Genomic DNA, 16,191 nt, shown 5'->3' with positions numbered 1-16,191 from the left:
TATATATATATATATATATATATATATATATATATATATATATACATATATATATATATACATACACACACACACACACACAACGTGTAAAACGAAGCTTGATCTGCTCTCACATTTGTTCTCGCAAATTTCGATAAAGTTTGATTTTCACGTCAAAACTGATAAAAAATGTAAAAGCATTAAAACATAAGTGAATCGTAAAACAAAAATGTAAATGAGAAAGAAATTTAAGCGTTCAAGGTTTCTTCCATATACCCGTTTTCATGAGAAATTCAAGTAAAGAAAAATAGCGAGCCAGTTTCTCTTTGCGACAATTAACAAAAGTAACCGACTTTTCTGGGGCCAATTCATTCGGGGATACCAGTCCGAAAGACGCTCTAACTTTCAGATTACTGGACAGATATTGCCCCTAACATCTGAATATTCACAGAGTATTTGGAACACCTGGTTCTACACGTAAGTTTCACGAAGTTTTAGATTCAATAGAAGTTTTCATATTCTGCCAGTTATCCTCCAATCCGGAAACAACTCATGGGACGCTGAAATGTGAGAAGAAACGAACCTCTTGGATTATGAAGGTTGTGGTTTCATTTGAAGTTGGAGTAATGGCAAATCAATAATTTAACTAAAAGTTAGTGTTAATACGATGTTAAATGATGCATCAATGCATTTTCTGTAGACTATGAGACTGTGATTTTTGGAACCGTATTTCGTTAATGAAAGTCGTTCTGTTGTTGTGCATTTAGCGTGACATCACTCAAAGAATGAGAAATGTCAGGGCTCAAAGTTACCTGAAATAACTGCTGTTTCGAAATCTGTTTTAGTTGTCTGAATTTTAAGATGTTGCAGTCATCAACACCTTTAAAATACCGATATATATATATATATATATATATATATATATATATATATATATATATATATATATATATATATATATATATATATATATATATATATATTTTTTTTTTTTTTTTTTTTTTTTTTTTACTCTTGAGGTTATATTTTAACATCAAAATGGAAACTGGTAAGAGAAGAGAAGAACGGTGAAAGAGCACTGAATAAAAAGGATCAGTGAAATGGCCTCCTACCTTCTCCTCTACGAACTTTAAAACGAAAAGTTAGAAATTACGTTTCGTTCATAAATCTCAGTAAAAACTTCACGCATGGTGAACTCCTGATGAGAACAGCTAAATACAAACCCTGATAAGACTCTCCTGTTTATCTTATTTTTTTTTTTTTTTTTGCTGTATATTGCTGGTAATGTCAGAGAGGAGTTGAAAATTTCTAAGACATACTTACTACACTCCTAATTTAAAACTCTCATTTTATTCTCTTTCACGTTTTCTATCATAGCCGACTGTAGCACCAAAGGGTTCTCTTGTCGTTTCGGCCGTAAGTCATTTAGGCCGTAATCTCCAAACTGGCAAACGGTCGAAATGGGTGTCCATAATACTTTGATCCCCAAGGAACTTCCACCATGTCTCACGGCCTAAACTTCATATGGCCTGAAGTTGCGACGTCCTGGCAGAATCACGGCCGAAAATAATACGGCCTAATCGTTCCGAACTCGCACGAAATACCGGTGGACATGCCGTACTTTTAGCAAAGTAACGCGAAAGTTAACGTGCTGGGGGAATTAATATCTCGATGGGTAATTATCGTGCGCAGTATTAATAACACGAGGATTATTGATAGCAGACCATCAGTTTAAAAAATTAAAATGTTATATGTAAAGGGATAACGTACTCTAAAAAAATGTTGCTTTAGACACGTGGTGTTAGATAACGGATTTGGAGATAATACTAGCATGCAATTAAACCCAGCTGGATTTATAAATTGATCGGATTCCAGGGACAGACAAATATATATATATATATATATATATATATATATATATATATATATATATATATATATATATATATATATATATATATATATATATATATATATATATATATATATATATATATATATATATATATATATATATATATATATATATATATATATATATATATATATATATATATATATATATATATATATATATATATATATACATATATACAGTACTATAATACCTAATCTCTCAAAACTTTTGATGGTGAATCATTGTTTTTTATATACTGATTTTAAAACATGCAGCTATAACACCGTCGACTCGATAGATTCCATAAAATTCTCCAATGGAATACAAATATGAAGCCAAGGAACTGTTTCGCAATGTGTGTGTCCATCTATTCTTATGGATATTATATGACTTAGTTCAAGGTCTGAGTTTGATTTTAGAAAATCAGTAACTGCGTGTAAACATACATTTCCTCATTCATTATGAATGATTTAAAAGGAGTATATTGACTTAGGTATCGAGCAACTAACTGGAAACACGATGAAATCTGGGTATCTGACTCCAGCTATATTTTCTTAATTGTATTCGATTTCATTCCGTAGAGCTTTAAATGGTAGCTGCCCAGTGCCAAAAAATAAGAGATTAATCCTTTTTGTTGATGGAATTTTATGACATTTGTTTCATGGAATTTTATAAAACGCCCAACGTATTGCTATTAAACATAAACTTATTGCAACTGGAAAGTACATTAAAAGATAGTCTCGCTTTAGCAAAACGTACGCAGAGGCGACTTTGGTTCGGCGTTTGATTCTGAACCATTCAGGATATTAACTGGAGATAAATGTCACTTGACGTCAATTAAATCCCTTTTCACAGAGCGTATGTCATCTTTGAGAGTGACGCTCGATATACGGAAAGTCAGACACAATTTAAATTCATTTCCTGTAATCAAAGGTTATTAGAATGGAATTCAGTTCAGGCCGCTTTCACCAGTTCCAGTACTTAGCTGCTGAGTAAATTCAATTGTATATTCCAATTTGTAGTCTTAATTAGAGGGATTATTCCGCTACTCTGACTCTCGGCAAGTAATGATCAAAGGACATTAAATCTACGTGACGGGACTGACAGCAGTCTCGTACTCAGGTGGTGGTGACCTCTACTAAATAAATGCTTCAGCTAACATCTAATTATTGGAAACTGTCCGCTACCTGTTTCATACGTAATAGTGCTCTGATGCCTTGCCCAGAAATAGGCAGTGATGTACTCTTTCTGTTTATCGTATTGCGTTACAAAGTAGATTTCACAACTTTTTGAAAAAGCTTTTTTCTTCCTGGATTCTTCGATGGGTTTTTGTAGTGAGAAGAAAAGCTTTATTATTCATACCAACCCCTTCTCACTAATCCATTAGTTCTGCTAATGAGGGCAGATGTACTTCTGAGAAATGACGAACAATATCACGCTAGCCAAGCATCCATCTGAAAGATATTCTGTCTGAAACACACAAAGCCCTCTCCTAGAAATTCTCCCACGCAACGGGTGTCTTTAAGTCTTAATTACTCTGGAAGAATCTTGTTTCTTCAGCGAAATTTAACTGAGATGACGCCTGTCTTCGTTAGTAATGAGGACTTTGTGGGCGTTTTAGCTGGTGTTTCTTTCTAAACATGAATCTCACCCACGATTCGTGTGATTTATCATTCATTTTTTTTATTCAGACTTTATATACGGTACCATTGAATGTTGTTTGATTCAGTTTCATTGTTATTGATTATATTAGTTCTTTCATCATAGCAAAGCGTTTCAACAGAAAATAGTTAGCGTTCTGGCCCATAAGTGTGGCACTGATGATGCAAACTCACTTCCTGACAGCACAGTTATAATCGACAGCTGATTTTTTAGCTATAAAAATTAAAAGAGAGAGAGAGAGAGAGAGAGAGAGAGAGAGAGAGAGAGAGAGAGAGAGAGAGAGAGAGAGAGAGAGAGAATACACAATACTGTGGATTATCCATCATAACCATAATGGGAAAAAACGATTCTTCTTCATTTTTCCCCCAAAGACACCTATGCAATGAGTATAACAAGACTTGTTTCCTTTCATGTATTTTCTTTCACCTAGTAACGAAATAAAAGAGAGAGAGAGAGAGAGAGAGAGAGAGAGAGAGAGAGAGAGAGAGAGAGAGAGAGAGAGTTAAACCCATATTAACCTGAGAAATATACTAGATAATTTTTACTTGTTTTTAAGATTCACTAAACCCTGCTAAGATAGTTACATAAAACGGCACAAACTCAGGAAGAATAAAAATCATTTGAAGAGAGATATCGTGACTTGCAGGAATAAAATGGTAAAACTGGTAAATCACATAAAATTAGACCCGAACATAGGCCTACAGCAGATCGAAAAAATAAACACTATTGAAGTTACTGGTTAATTTTTATATACATTTGAAAGCTGCTAAGGCAGTTTTCCCAGCAATTCCGCTCACCGTAAGAAGTACCACTAGATTTGATAGCGCTTTCATGGTAAATATGCTTGTGGCCTCAACAATCATCAGAAACTCGATCACTTCGTCTCTTTGAAGAAGCTCAACGCTGCTCAGATGCGCGAGACATTTTCAAGGTAGCGCTTTTCCTTTCTCTTTTGTTTCAGTTCAGGCTGAGTGTTGTTGTTGGTTTTTGGGGGTTGCTGGGGGGCTAAAATGCACAGAATCAAAGAAAACACTTTCACGGAGTTTTGTTAAGTGCTTATAGGCTACAGTAGACAGATATAAAGATAGATAGCTCTGCCGTCAGAGTTTCTTCATTCACGTCAGTGCCGCATTAAATGTGGGAGGATGAGTGTTAGTACAAAAATTCCAAAACGGCTGAGGTCAAGTACACCCACTTATATAGGCTATGGTGTATGTGTGTGTATGTGCTACTGTGCTATGAGTGTATGGCGAGAGGACAGCGACTGGGCAGAGAGAGAGAGAACAATTACAGCCCGAACAGAACGTCAATTGATTACGCTCACGTAGTTATTATTCTGTGGACTCAAGAGTGCTATTCCGCCACCATATAGGAATCTGGATATGGTGCAGACGGAATGGCAGCATCCAGCGTTGTGATGTTCATGGTGTATAAACTTTTTTTGTGTTTTTGTTGCACAATACAGGGGGTTAATTTTCCATTGTTGTTTACTTATAAAATCACTTCAATTTATGTAAATGACGTATGCAATATAAAACCATATTCTTCGATATTTGACAGATACCTTCTTAGGATAATTAACCAGAAAAACTCCATGTAAAGAATGATGAAGAATCCGCTTATTTTCTCAAGCCCACATTCTTAGACGTTTATACGCAAAGTATTTTGAGTTTAAAAAAATTTTCCGGGGAATACACAAAATACACAATAAAGAGTAGAAACTTGGAAAACTAAAATAAAGTAATTTTCAGTTGTTTTTTTGAGAGGAAGTTCCTGGCATGTGACGAGACGAATGTACCCAGAGGCTTCTTTCGTAATAACGAAATTCACGACACAGATGATAAATCTCTGGTAATATCAGACTGTAAACTCACACAAGTGTTATTAGGTGCCTCATTCAGTCGAAGAAATGGCAAGGGAGTTGGAAAATAGATTAAAGTTTGTCAGCATTTAAGAAAAGTTGAGTCTATGAAAATATGAAACGACAGCTTATGAGAGATGAGGAGGAGGCACGAGTTCTTTCATTATCAAACACAGTTATAAAGATGATTTTATTCCTGGTCCTAATACTAACGTTAGGCATTAATTTCATTTGTAGTGCTAGTAATATACACTGAGGACTGAATAAGAAGTGCAAGGAAATTAAATCTCAAAATATATAATAATAATAGTAATGATATCTTTTGATTATCATCTATCTCAAAATTGTTGCCTAGAGCTCAGCAGTGGGTTTTATTACGTCAGTTTTCAACTTTATAGGTGGAAATTGTTATACTCTGGTTATTCGTTGAACACCGTCTCCCATATATCGTCAACGAGTCATTAGAATTAATCCTTTCGTTCGGAACCATCATTCTTACCCTATTCTTAGAATAATATATATATATATATATATATATATATATATATATATATATATATATATATATATATATATATATATATATATATATATATATGTGTGTGTGTGTGTGTGTGTGTGTATATATATATGTATATACATATATATGCACCACACACACATATATATATATATATATATATATATATATATATATATATATATATATATATATATATATATATATATATATATATATATATATAGATAGATAGATGATAGATATATAAGGTTACACAATTCAGAAATGTTAAGCTATTCAGCTCTAAAAAAGCAGCCTTTTTTAAATTCCCTGTGGGATCAGCTAGACCTAAACGCCGGGAAATTAATTTTCGAAAAACGTGTAGGTTAAATGACAAGGATGATGGGTGTACATAAGAAATACCGCGAGAGAGAGAGAGAGAGAGAGAGAGAGAGAGAGAGAGAGAGAGAGAGAGAGAGAGAGAGAGAGAATCTGTGATAACTTTGCATAGCTAGAGAAATGGTACACTTCTTCCGAAGGACGATATTGCCTGATACACTTCATGGACTTTTGTGGGGAGTCGTTATTGCAGCCAAGAGTCGATGGGAAAAGTTTGGAAATTGGAAAAAGTGTCACCCAGAGTCTCTGTTTCGAGTCTCTTCAGTCTAGCGCAAACACCGACGGCTCAGATATGAAAGCCCCCGTAGTGGGGTAGTGCCGTCAGTGACCCTCGCAGGGTACACTGTAGGCATTCCTAAAGGTTCCTTGCAGTTCCTCGTTGGGAAGATCGGTAGAGTTCTCGGTTAGCACTCTGCTAGACCCGAGTTTGAGTCTCCGGCCGGCCAATGAAGAATTAGAGGAATTTATTTCTGGTGATAGAAATTCGTTTCTGGCTATGATGTGGTTCGGATTTCACAGTAAGCTGTAGGTCCCGTTGCTAGGTAACCAGTTGGTTCTTAGCCACGTAAAATAAGTCTAATCCTTCTGGCCAGCCCTAGGAGAGCTGTTAATCAGCTCAGTGGTCTGGTTAAACTGAGGTATACTTTAAGGTTCTTTGCAGCGTCCCTTCGGCTCCTAGCTGCAACCCCTTTCATTCCTTTTACTGTACCTCCGTTCATATTATCTCTCTTCCATCTTGGTATCCACCCTCTCCTAACAATTATTTCATAGGGCAACTGCTTTGAGGTTTTCCTCCTGTTACACCTTTCAAACCTACCTACTCTCAGTTTCCTTTCCAGCGCTGAATGACCTCAAAGGTCCCAGTGCTTGGCCTTTGGCCTAAACTCTGTATTCCATTCCATTCCATTCCAGATACGAAAGTGTCTCCGAGTCCTTTCTGCTGTCGCTTTTTGGAAACGGATATGAATAGGGAAGACATCATAGGGCGATAACTGACAAAGAAAGCTAAAACAGTGGGCGGGAGGGACAGCGCAAAGGGAATTACAGAAACAAACATATATATATATATATATATATATATATATATATATATATATATATATATATATATATATATATGTGTGTGTGTGTGTGTGTGTGTGCGTGTGTGTGTGTGTGTGTATTACAGTTTCTTCAGATGAAAACCAAGAGGTTTCAGCAATGGTTTTATTCGTTCAGAGTGTTGGTAAAATGTTTATACTGTGATGAATTAATATTCTTTTGTGATCAAAGATTAATCCACTGTAAGATTACTACACCCTACACTCATACGTACTGAGAATTATTCATGTACAAGCCATAAAACACCGTCCATTGAGATGCTGAGAAAACTGCAGGTTACTAAATAGCTGTTGAATACTCTCGGACGGCCTAACAGCCCTGTAACTTTTGAGTCAGCTTCGACATTCTCCCCTGGATAAAATTAATCTCTTTCATGTCATCGCCATTGTGCGCGCTCACGCCTCGTCTCCCTTTCTCGTAGCAAATGAAAGGAATTTCTCTCGTAATGCAGGTCGTTTCAGAGGAGCTGGATGTGAATGGTTATTGTTTCAGTCCCCGAGGGGCTCGTCTCCCCCTCCCTCATTTCTCTTTGTTTAGATTTGAACAAAAATCTCTCTTCAGCACGATGCTCCCGAAGGCAACGAACTCTCTCTGCCTTGCATTGCTGTCATTCACAAAGCTGAAGTTGCAAAGGTATCCTGAGAGTTGCATGGGCTTTGAGGGACGTCGGGGTATCAAGAAAGTTTTTCGAGGAAGGTTTTGTTTTAGAGAAGAGAATCGGGTCTTCGTTTAAGGCTTCTAATGTACCGCAAGCTTCCTGTGCTTTTTTAGACCTAGCCTGAAAAGAATTAGAAAAATAGAACGTGAAAAAGTAGGGTGGGCTTAAATATTAAGAAATCGGCAGACCAGTCTTATGAAGACAGAAATTTGCCTGTCAGGAGAATTAAAATCAGGAGGAGAATTCCCCACCATGGCAGAATAGATAAAGGAACAGTGAGTGTTGAAGCTTTCCTAAATGCCAAAAAATACAACTTCATTTGTTGTACGTATCTTAATTTTGCATATCTTATGAATATTTATGCCTGGATGTTACCTTCAGCTGAATTTGTTGAAACTTTGCGAGAAATATAAACCCACTATTAATGGTTTTATGGTTCATTTATGTAATAAATCCATTATATCAGGCAATAAGCGAACAAACTAGATGGTAAAGGTAAAGGTGAAAATAAAACCTAAAACGCGAAAAACGCAATTACCATCCTCGAGAAAAGATTAAAAACCCAAAAGTGCTTCTTCTGTTTACACAATTACATAACTTACGCTGTTTTGGGAAAAAAAATTCATAAACAACCAACCTCCTTTCAGACACAGAACCTCCCTTCCCCCACCATTCTCTCTCTCTCTCTCTCTGTCTACTTTCAAAAGTGGTTCAAGACTAGAGGCAAGTAATTATAGGCTCTCTGACATCTCATATTATGAAAGTATATGAAAGGGTAATAAAAAAATATAATGAAACATTTAATGAAAAATAGATTGTTCAATATAGGACAACATGGTTTTGTACCTCACAAACCCAACTGTTAGTCCACCATGAAAGCATATATAAAAATATGATAAATGAAAAAGATACAGATGTGGTTTACTAGACTTTGCAAAAGCTTTTGACAAGGTAGATCATAATATATTAGCGAAAAAATTAGAAAACAACATTAGGAAGATGGATAAAAGAATTTTTGCAAAACAGAAAACAGATAGTGATTGCAAACGATGAGAAATCGGATGAAGCTACGGTAATATCCGGTGTACCACAGGGTACGGTGTTAGCTGCATTGCTGTTTGTGATTATGATTGCAGACATAGACAGTAAAAGGACTCAGTAGTAAGAAGTTTCGCAGATGACAAAGAATAAGTACTGAAGATAGGAACTCTGAGACCTAAATAAAATATATAAATGGGCAGAGATAAATAGGATGGTATTTAACTCTGATAAATTTGAATCAATGAACTATGGTGATAAAGTAGGAATGCTATATGCATATAAAGGACCTAATAATGAGACAATCACAAACAAGGAAGCAGTTAAAGACCTTGGTGTGATGTTGAATAGGAATATATGCAATGATCAAATAGGGAAAATGAAAGCAAAAATGGGAATGTTGTTCCGGCACTTCAAAACAAGAAAAGCTGAACATGATTATGGTACGTACGTAGTCCACTTGAATATTGCAATATAATATTACCCACACTCCAAAAGGATATTGCACAAATCCACAAAGGTCATTTACAGCTAGAATAGAAGAAGTTAAGGACCTTGACTACTGGGAAAGACTTAAATTTATATAGTCTTGAAAGGAGAAGAGAACGCTCATGGTAATTCAAGCATGGAAACAGATAGAAGGAATTACAAAATATCATGGAACTAAAATTATCAAAAAGAGCAAGCAGAGGTAGATTAATAGTGCCGAAAACTATACCAGGAAAATTAAGGAAAGCACACAGGACATTAATCCACCACGCACCAGCATCGATAATGCAGCGTCTATTCAATGCGCTACCAGCTCATCTGAGGAACATAACAGGAGTGAGCGTAATGTGTTTAAGAATAAGCTCGACAAATATCTAAGATGCATCCCAGACCATCCAAGACTGGAAGATGCAAAATATACCGGAAGATGCGTTAGCAACTCTGGTAGACATCAAAGGCGCCTCACACTGAGGGACCTGGGGCAACCTGAACGAATTGTAAGGTCTGTAAGGTAAGGTCTCTCTCTCTCTCTCTCCGCGTGTGGGTGGTTAATATGAGGAAATCCGGATATACTTTTTCCCCTCCGAAATTGAAATGAAAGACAACACTATATATGTGTATATATATATTCATATATAACCAACCTCCTTTCAGACACAGAACCTCCCTTCCCCCACCATTCTCTCTCTCTCTCTCTCTCTCTCTCTCTCTCTCTCTCTCTCTCTCTCTCTCTCTCTCTCTCTCTCTCTCTCTCTCTCTCTCTCTCTCTCTCTCTCTCTCTCTCTCTCTCCCTCCGCGTGTGGGTGGTTAATATGAGGAAATCGGGATATACTTTTTCCCCACTCCGAAATTGAAATGAAAGACAACACTAAAACCTGGAGAAAGGACGGAATATTAGATAACAAAGAACAAAGAGAAGGAGTGATTGAGGGATTATGTGAGAAATGGGATGAATCAAGATTGGAAGGGACGAGCAGATTATTTCCTCCAGAGCCAATCCACCGGATGCCTTGTCTGGGGATTATTTATTCTCTTGGCGTCAGTATTGCGGCACCGGAGTCACGTAGAGGCTTCTTCCAGCCGTTGCCATTCAATCTCTGTATAGATGTATTCAATGTGCAACGGTTTTTGCACGTACAAGTAGAATAAATTGATATCCACGATGTTTCATAAAGTACTGTATCTTCAGATATTTTATTGAATTTATTAATTTTTCATCTTGCCATCTTCTAAAGGACATTTCTCTATAGTTGATTACACGCAAAGGTAATCAGGTGAAATAATCAACAAAACTTCCATATTCTTGGTGGTGTCAGTGGAAAACCGTTCGCCCTCATTACATACTCGCAGTGTGAAAATGCAAAAGAAATGTTTCCTCTGTGGAAAACAATGTATTTATATTCAAGAAAGAAAAATACAAGTCTGTATATCCCACACTCAGGCAAACCTACCATCATGAGTTTTTGTATAAGTTTCTTTTATAATTACTTAGTTTCCGCACCCATAAGTATATACTTAATGCAGTAATTAACAGAATTTAGTTTCCAGACGCAGAGAATCAGGGATTCTCTGCGTCTGAAAATTCTATTTATTTTTGTAGTGGAATATTTTCGATTATATCTGGATTGAAAGATATCATTTTTTATTCATGCATAATTCCTATATGAAATAATGAGACACCATTATTCACTTCCTTTTACCACTGCTCTTCATTTTAGAAGTGATTTATTTTTTTGCATAATTCATACAATGTCTATTAAAGAAATTTGTATTTATTGTCTTTCTGACCTGACTTAGAAATAACAAGAAATTAATACCCAGGCTGCTAACGAGTTATCACATGAAAACTACTATTTCCTATTTTGGAAATATTTATATCGAATACTACAAAGCTTTAATATATTGCATATTCAAAATATCAATTACCTTTAGAATGAAGATACTTGATTATATATTTATGCAAATCACAGACTTGTGTTAGTAGTGTTTAATTTTAGATCGGACGTAGCTTACACCATCGGTATTCCATTTGCGTCGTGATGATTTTTAAAAATGTTATTAAACATTGAATATCTATCAGACATTGATAAGTCTTACTATGAATTCACTGATTTATTAATATATCATAATATGTCCACATTCATTTCTCGGATAGTGGCACTATGACTCTACCGTTTGTTTTAAAGAAAATCATTTTAGTAATCAAGTGTTCGTATATATGTATATATATATATATATATATATATATATATATATATATATATATATATATATATATATATATATATATATATATATATATATATATATATATATATATATATATATATATATATATATATTTATATATATATATACATGAATATCTATTTAAGTAAATATATATTTTATGTATAATTGTCTAACCCCATGCCAGGAAAATATTTTTTCTGTTATGTATTACTTGGTTATTGGTGCTGCACGTGACATGTACCATATAAAAAAGCGTGTAAAAATTAAACAACTCTGAATGTTGCAGTTTACTATCAGAAGCAGTTGATAAGACGACTTCATCATTCACTCTCTGGACGTGTTATTGCATGGGACTGAATATGTGTAAAGAATTTACTGTGTGGGTAAAAAGTGGCTTCAAACATTTTAGCAGAATCGTCAGTACAAAATACCGAACCAGCAAAAATCAGACCCTGCATAAAGTATATGATGGTGCAGACTCCATCCTTCATTTTGGAAGAGGCTCTTGAACCCCACCTTTGGTAACCAACGATTTCCTCTGTGACATTCTTGTTTATTCATCTGCCTCCTAAATGAAGCACCAAAACGCTTGAGAAATATCCTTCATTTTCGAAGAGGAGCCTCAGATGAATTGCAGGCTGGTAAACCCCACCTTCGGCAACCAACGATTTCCCCTGTGATAGTCTTGCTTATTCATCTGCCTCCTAAATGGAACACGAGCACGCTTGGGAATTATCTGTTGAATAAAACGCATCGAAAAGTCTGTGGTACTGAACCCACAGAATATGTGCCAAGCCTTGGAATTAATTGCATGTAGAGAATCATTTGGTAGATGGTTTTGTGGGCTAAGATCAGAGTGGGCGTTAGGGGAAACAGATGAATGATTCAAGTACACTACTGAAAGCAGTTTGAAAAAATTAATATGCAGGAGAGTAGTCTACGACATGAAAATAAATATATGACTGGTTGACGCGAATCTGTTTTTCATTGCGAGTGGTATTTATTTAACATTTATTAGAAATAATAATGAACCTACTTATTCAAATAACTTTATTAAACATTTATTAGAAATAATAATGACCTTACTTGTTCAAATAACTTCCTCATGAAAGAAAAGAAGCTGTATCGAAAATACTATGAAGTAGACATATAAATAGTTCTTGCAAAAACATGCATTATTATATGTAACGAGAGAGAGAGAGAAAGAGAGAGAGAGAGAGAGAGAGAGAGAGAGAGAGAGAGAGAGAGAGAGAGAGAGAGAGGGAGCTGGGTTGGGGGTTTGGTAGGGAAGAGGAAGGAAGGGAGAGAAAATAGAAAAATTGCAACTCTTGTATCCCGTTTATTGCATTCACATTCCTTGCCAGGTTTGACAACGGCTCCCCAATCAGGAGGTAATAAGCTTTTCCTAACTAATGCAAATTCTCTCTCCTGCTCATTTCGCAGTCTCAGCAGAGGGAGCAAATCGCCACTGAGGAGCGGAAGAGCTTTTATCTCATTTGGGAGGAATGGAAAGTCGTATATTTTCACCTGGAGGAAGGGAATGAAAGTCCCAGTCTGGGAAATTTAGGTAAGTTTCCGGTGATATATTGCATTGGTTATTTTTTTTCTTTTTTTTTTTCGTTGTAAGAGGCTACTAACTTCTCTTCTGTTAATTTGAGTTATTTTTTTATTCTTACTTTCCTTTTTAATTGTAAATGAGGAAGGAATGTGTCGATTCAGCAAATTCAGATATGACTATGGTAGCAACAGTTGTGTTTTTGTTTTATATATATATTAAAATATATATATATATATATATATATATATATATATATATATATATATATATATATATATATATATATATATATATATATATATATATATATATATATATATATATATATATATATATATATATATATATATATATATATATCTCTCTCAAAGATATTCTTTTGGACAATCATAAGCTCCATTTGAACAGGGGCAATGGCTACCACCTCGATTGGTTTCTGGTCAAAAATTAAAATGCCCTCAAGAGCCACCGTTTCCATATTGTCCACTACCCACCAGAGTTCCTTCATTCCCTTCAGAACAGAAAAGGAAGACGAACTGTCTTCCATCTTATCAGTTTTAGATGGAATTGAATATATATATTTTGTTAATCTACAATACTTTTATCTTATGTATACTCTCATGCAGTGTGATTTATTTTTATTTATCTTATGTTCCTCGCTTTATTTAATTTTTCGTACATATGCGCGCTGTTTCGCAAAACGGTCGATTTGCAAGTTTAAATCTCCTTGCGGCTTACGCAGCTCGATTGTTTGCTCGTAAGCAACGATAATGATAATAATTATGATAATGATGCCGCCCGACTTATTAGCATTTGAAGCAGTTAGAGGACTCTTCCAATATGTTTCGTCATAACTGGTCTATAATTCCGTAACTCTGCTCTGGATAATAGTACTAATTGGCGAATTATAGCTTATTAGTCTCATTATTTCAGCAAAGTCGCACATTCTACCCACATTAGCGAATAATATAGTCAGGTTATTATCACCATTCAGAGACTCGTTATTTGTAGCAACAGTTCCATTTTCCAAAAATTCAGTGATTATGCATCTATCTTTATTAAACGAGTATTCTTTTGGATGATAAACAAAAAGATAAATTAAATAAAAAAGAATTGTTTATTTTGTCAACTCGCGTCAATAAGTTTTATTTCATACCCGTTTATGTATCGGTATTTGCAGCATCGTAAGTTAGTCAAGCGTAAGAGAGGAATGGCAGTAATTCAGTTTAAAAGTTTTGATTTCAGTTTGTTTCATTAAAAGCAAAATTATTGAGACACACTTTAAACAAAACGGCGGTTAAATCATTCAGGAAAAAGTAAATAGGTTGTTTAAATTTTGCATTTTGTGTGCAGATTTTTTCTAAATCAGTTGCAGGATATTTGAAAATTGAATGATTATTTCTCTCTCTCTCTCTCTCTCTCTCTCTCTCTCTCTCTCTCTCTCTCTCTCTCTCTCTCTCTCTCTCTCTCAAATAAACGTGTCATCTGCTAAAAAAACCACGTGACCTTTCGAGTATATTTGTTTATTTCTCATTAGTTTCTTTCTTTCATTCCGTTTATTTTGATTGTTATACAGTTTGCCTTTGTATGTATATATTTAATAACTTTTCTTTTCTTATAAACATAAACATGAATATAACATATTTGGAGTGACTATTATGAAATATTATGATCTATATATATATATATATATATATATATATATATATATATGTGTGTGTGTATATATACATATATATATATATATATATATATATATATATATATATATATATATAACTATTTGGTGGGGATTAACACCTCAAATCCGGAGTTCAGGTCTTGAATATTTAATATATTACTCCAATTAATCAACCAGCCCATCAGTGGTTTATTAATATACAGTAACTTAGCCAAAATCATTACATACGTCCATAAATTTGTTTTACACAAGTATTCTATATAGAGAATGCACAAACAGTACCATCAACTCTATACTATGCCACAGGTTTGCGAAATATTTGAGCAAAATGAAATCTTCATTTTATACTTCAACGACCCTTTGTTAACCTACATCTTCGTTTCATTTTCAATCACATTTGTGTTTCACAGACTCCTAAACTGAAACACGATTAAAAAAATAAAATAAAGATAAAAACTTAAGTAATGCAGGAATAGAGACATGGGCAATAAAGACCAGACGACCCTGGCCTTCACCGACTCAACGCAACCCACCAAGTTCTGGAAACTTCCTTCTTTCTGTTTCCAACTTTAACTGGTTTGCAACTCGCTCTGACTTTCCGTTTTATGGTTGACACCCAGTGACTGAACCGTTCTTTAATTGGATCCTGTGCAGAGCTGTTATTAGAGTGACATAAGTAGCAGGAACGCTGCGAGAGTAAAAAGTAGTAATGAACATTTTAGTACAGGTTGTAACTATCCCATAAAATGCTTGATGCTATCTGGAGAGTCTTCCATGATGAATTTTCTATCTTTTTTAAAAGTATAACTGTCGCACAAAAATTTACTCGGACAGTCTTTAAAAAGTATTCATTTGCCATGTTAGTTTTCTCAGACTGCAGAATTAAGTAGCAAAAGTGATTAAAGCAAATGAAAGTACATTTTCAGATGCCTAAGTATACACACGTATAAACGCCAAATTAAAGAGGAAACAGTGGGGTACGACCTTACAAACTTCTGCAATAATGGTGCTGTCAGAAACACTGTTCGTTAGAGGTAGAGGTGAAAACACTTTGAACAGCTTATACAGTGTTCAATATTTTATTTATTCCTTTATTTGTTTTTAGCCAGGATGTCAATCATTGCGCTTGAGATA

This window comes from Macrobrachium rosenbergii, chromosome 36 (genome assembly GCF_040412425.1).
Source record: "Macrobrachium rosenbergii isolate ZJJX-2024 chromosome 36, ASM4041242v1, whole genome shotgun sequence".
In the NCBI taxonomy this organism is placed as follows: Eukaryota; Metazoa; Arthropoda; class Malacostraca; order Decapoda; family Palaemonidae; genus Macrobrachium; species Macrobrachium rosenbergii.
This window is presented reverse-complemented; position numbering follows the sequence as displayed.